The sequence below is a fragment of the Mastomys coucha genome, unplaced genomic scaffold (genome assembly GCF_008632895.1).
Source record: "Mastomys coucha isolate ucsf_1 unplaced genomic scaffold, UCSF_Mcou_1 pScaffold4, whole genome shotgun sequence".
Classification (NCBI taxonomy): Eukaryota; Metazoa; Chordata; class Mammalia; order Rodentia; family Muridae; genus Mastomys; species Mastomys coucha.
The window spans coordinates 46120862-46126101 of record NW_022196910.1 but is presented as its reverse complement, the minus strand read 5'-3'; the positions used below and the strand labels follow the sequence as shown (position 1 = coordinate 46126101).

The following is a 5240-nucleotide window of genomic DNA, read 5'->3' as shown; positions in this document are numbered from 1 at the left end:
AAAAAAAAAAAAAAAAGAAAAAAAAATACAAGAGGCATGGTGTGCTTTCAGTCCTCCATCATTATTGAACTCCATTTGTTACCAGCAGGTAGGTAGAGCAAAGCCCCTCCCCCAAGTCCATCAGCAACTCATGGCACAATCAGCATCTTCATCTTCAGTCTCTGGAGGTGGGAGTTTTGGCATAACAGGAACTTGGAGAGAGGCATGGCTATTAGCAGGAGGTTGGAGAGAGGCGTGGCTATTTGCAGGAGCTTAGAGAAAGGTGTGGCTGTTTGTGGCAAAGCAAGGTCTGAAAGAACCAGCTTTTAGCTGGAGGAGGGTCACACAGGAATAGTGTCCTGCCCGTGACTAGAAATGCAACATCTACTTACTTTGAGCTGAGATTCTTCCTGTATAAAACAAGAGTGGAAAACCACCTGTTCCAGAACATAGGACGTGCAGCGACGGGCATGCAGATGAAAAGCAGGTGAGTGGTGGGAAGGAAGATATGGTTGGCCTTGAACAAGAGGTGAATGTGTGTTATCATTTTTAGTGTGCTTCTCCTCCCCCACCCCATTAGTCCCTACATATGTGGAAGTCATCATGGGAATAAGGAAGTGTCTGCAGACTGTCTAACAGCTGTGCTGGACGAGCCTAATTATTCCACCAGATAGAGGCAGTCAATGAGAACCAGTCCTGGGTAGATCTCTCCGGTAGGGGCTGACATCTAGCCCTGCCATCAGCACAGGTCAGAGGCCATAAATCAGAGAACATGTGCTGAGGGTAGAGGGGGCCGCCTTGTTGGGAGGCTGCTGGTCTTACGGCATTCTGAGATAAAGGAGATACAGAAAACAACCACACGCTAGACTCCCTGATGTGTTGTACTTGAGAAATTTTCACGCAGCAGTTTAAGTGAAATGTTCTCACAGGTTTACTCATCTCATTTATATTCTCTCTCGGCACACACATGTTAAGATAAAGCTGCCCTCTGTGTTCTGTTGACTGTACATATACAAATATCCTGTTCTACAGTCTATCATCTATCAATCTGTCCATCCATTCATTCATCCATCCAGCATCACTTTTGAACTAAGATATGATCGAAATATAAAACATCATACATATTTATGTAATGTATACAACTTGCTGAGCTTAAAGGTAACCATATACTTCATTTTAAAGATTTATTTATTTTATGTTTGTGAGTACATTGTTGCTATCTGTGGACACACTGGAAGAGGGCATTAGATTCCATTACAGATGGTTGTGAGGTTGCTGGGAATTGAACTCAGGACATTTGGAAGAACTGTGAGTGCTCTTAACCACTGAACCGTCTCTCCAGCCCATAAACATATACTTATAACACCATCTTCCCAAACACCTGCCTAAATCCTGCCTGTGTTGGTTTGAGTGAGAATGATCCCATAGGTTCATATATTTGAATGCTTGGTCCCTAGTTGCTGAAACTGTTTGGGAAGGATTAGGAAGTGTGGCCTTATTGGAGGGGTGTGGTCCTGTTGGGGTAGGTTTTGATGTTTCAGAAGTTCCCACTGCTCCCAGTTTCTCTGCCTCCTGCTTATGCCTCATGCCTACCTGCTGCCATGGTCTTCATCAAGATGGTCATGGACTCTAGCTCTCTGGAACCATTTATCCCCAATTAAATGCCTTTTTTTTTCGATAAGTAGCCTTGGTCTTATACACTAACAGAAAAGAAACTAAGACAACAACACCTTTTAGCTATTATTGTTGTTTGTGGGAAGAAAACATATAAGATCTGCCCCTTTTTTGGAAGGTGATACAGTATATACTTTTGTGTGCTTGTGTTTTTTTTCTTTTCTTTTCTTTCTTTCTTTTTTTTTTTTTCAGACAGGGTCTCTCTACATGTCCTTGGCTGTCCTGGAACTTGCTATGCAGAACAGGCTGGCTTTGAACTCATGGAGATATGCCTGCCTCTGCTTCCCAAGTGCTGGGATTAAAAGTATTCACTACCACATCTAGCTATAGTATATACTTTTGTAAAACAGAGTCTTCTACATCAGTCTGGCTTCAGATTCTCATTGTAGCCTAGACTTTTTTTTGGGCTTACCATCCTCCTGCCTCAGCTTCCCAAGCACTGAGAACCACACATGTGTATCATGGACACTATTGTTAGTCATGGGCTTGAGTCTGGCTATTGATTGCTACCAGTCAACTGTATTCCTTGACTCTTCTTTGATGATATTCTCTGAGATTTGACCATAGGGATTGTATTGTAGATGTATCAACTTGAATTGGGCAGGTACAGTCAGTTATTCTCTGAGAGGTCATGCATGGACTTGAGAGTGGATGGGGGCGAGATGGGATGAGGCAGGAAGTGTATACACACACACTACCCATATATGGAATTCTCAAAAATAAAGGAAATGCATCAAAAAGAATTTTGTGACTGGTGCAGATATCCTCCTGCCTCTCCTTGCCTTAAAAACGAACCTCTCTTCTTCCTGGAAGAGATAGGCTCTGTCTGTGATGAGCAGTGGTTTCTCCGCTGCCACCTTCAACCTCACGTTCAGCTATACACTCATTCACCTGCTCATAAGCCCAGTACCTAGTAAACAAGAGCCTATTATGTGCTAAGCACTGCTCTGAGAGGAAATGGGGAATGAGACTGGCACTGTCCTTGCATTTATGAAACATGTGTGTGGAACCAGAGGGTAAGGGGACAACAAGCCTGGGTGAGTCAGCCTGGACGGGGGAATACCATGGATACAAAGAAACAGAGTCATGGTAGAGGCGGACATTGGAGAGAGAATACAGGGGGAAATGTCAATGAAGATTACACTTGAGCTCAGACCCAAAGATGAAGGGGAGCCAGTCCCGAGCACTTCTGGGTCAGAGCATTCCATACTAGGGTATCATCTTGTTCCAAGGTGGAAAAAGGGCCACCTTATTTTCTTGGAGGCCAAAGTTCACTTTGCTGCTGCTGAGAGCTTTCTGGGTGTTTGGATTCTGGGACAGCATTCTGTCCTTTAACTAGTGGGTACGTGTAAGGCTCAGAGACCCAAGTCTCTGCTGGTGTCCCCCTTTGTCACTCTAGAACTGGCTTCCAGGCATTGCCTTCTCATTCATGCCTTTGTTTAGCTAAGCTCCTAAAGTCTCTGTCAACAACACTCACCAAAGCCAAAGCCAGCATGATAGTGCCTTTCAACTGCGAGTGACAGGTAGGATGGGTTCCCATCTTCAGGTGCGCTCTGCAGTCTGGTGACGAGTACAGGGTTGACGGATGTCTATTGGAAAGAGGATGGCATGTGTGAACAGAGAAGCCCTCTGAGTCCCTTGGATGGGCCTAGTTTGGAAGAACAGGATGGGGCCAATGCTCCTCTTATAAATCAATGGTATGGAAGAAAGAGAAACATATCTCTCCAGAAAAATATTCATTACACAGCAAGAACCTTCCTCCCTCTTGCAACGTGACGCTGAATGTGCATTTTCACACAGATTTTCCCAGAGTTCACCTGCCCAAAGGCCTTGCCTGTTGATGGGGTTCTTTTCCACCTTTTCTGGAGGTACTGGAAGCACACAGTGATCACTGTTTACTATCTGAAAGGAGCAGTTGACAGAAGGGAATGCCTGTGACTCACCTCAAGGAAGAGGAGGGATTCTGCACCTTTGAAAGCCCTCAGAAGCTCAGTCATCTCTGACTACAGCAGCTGTTCTCAACCTTCCCAATGCTGTGACCCTCTAACATAGTTCCTCATGCTGTGGTGACCCCAACAATAAAATTATTTTCATTGCTACTTCATAACTATAATCTTGCTACTGTTATGAATCACAATGTAAATATCTGATATGCAGTATGTCCCATATGTGACCACTGTAAGAGTGTCTCTCAGTCCCCAAAGGGGTCTCAACCAATGGTCAGTGATTGAGAACCACTGGTCTAATGCCTGTTCCCCAAGTCCACCCAGAAGGCTTGCCCCGCGCTTTGCTGGTCAGCAGCAATAACGACAGAACACCGAGGCTCCTTCTCTCGCAGTTTACTCAGGAATTCCTTTTTGGTTACAGCTCTTTTAGGTTTCTTGGTGTTACAGCTCTTTCTGGTTTCCAAGTGTTACAGCTCTTCTTGCTTCTGTGGCAATGGCGGCCCCGGCTGCTTTTATACCCGAGCCCGAGCTCTCATGGCCCTCCTGGATTGGTCCCCCGGCAATCGCCTCATTAGCATGCACCCGCTCAGGAGACACCTAATTTGCATGAGCCTTCTAGGGAGGGGCACGAGATTTACCAGTCAAGTCTAAGGCGGTCGGCGCCATCTTGGAATGGCGACTGGCTTCCCACAAAGGCTGACTTTGATTTCTGAGTTCTGTATCGTACGTGTCTCCATGAACACATTGCTCATTTCTTCTTTGGGGGCTAATCTGCATGCATTATTCATTTACTTATTTGAAACAAATTAATAAGTATCTACCATGGGCTTGAAACTTATTGAAGGACATGGGTGATGAGGTAAACCAGAAGGATTTGGGAGGAAAAAGAAAGGGGGAATATTATACTCTCAAATAGGCCCAGAATAGTCTCTCTGCTCTTTATGGTCTCATCTTCTCCATCTCTCCTCACCCCCAGCCCCACCCCTAGTCCCTTTTCTGGAGAGCCACTGAATATCATTTGTCACCTTCTACTCAATCACTTCCAGTGACACAGCAATTTGAAGTCATCTTTTTTATCCTTCTTGTCTGGCAAGATGCTGGTCTCTATTATTTTTTCCAAACATAGCTGCTGTCTTAGTCAGGGTTTCTATTCCTGCACAAACATCATGACCAAGAAGCAAGTTGGGGAGGAAAGGGTTTATTCAGCTTACTTCCACATTGCTGTTCATCACCAGAGGAAGTCAGGACAGGAACTCACACAGGGCAGGAACTTGGAGGCAGGAGCTGATGCAGAGGACATGGAGGGATGCTGCTTACTGGCTTGCTTCCCCTGGCTTGCTCAGCCTGCTCTCTTATAGAACCCAAGACTACCAACCCAGGGATGGCACCACCCACAATGGGGCCTCCCCCCTTGATCACTAATTGAGAAAACACCCCACAGCTGGATCTCATGGAGGCACTTCCCCAACTGAAGCTCCTTTCTCTGTGATAGCACCAGCCTGTGTCAAGTTGACACACAAAACCAGCCAGTACAGCTGCCCTCCAGTTTCTTCTAGTAGCCACAGCTTCCTGTTTATGGAGACGGAGAGCTAAGGTCTCTGTGGGATGAAGACTGAGTCCTTTGCCCTTGGGCTTTTTTTT

At 45.5% G+C, this 5240-nt stretch overlaps 1 long non-coding RNA gene across 1 annotated transcript in view; it reads left to right on the top strand.

Moving 5' to 3' along the window:
- Nucleotides 1-2654: 2654 nt before the first annotated feature.
- The window catches only part of LOC116076330, a 23781-nt gene continuing 21195 nt past the window's right edge, over nt 2655-5240 (top strand). The window contains exon 1 of the long non-coding RNA XR_004112904.1: nt 2655-2690. This is a non-coding gene — a long non-coding RNA (uncharacterized LOC116076330). The remainder of the gene's footprint in view (nt 2691-5240) is intronic.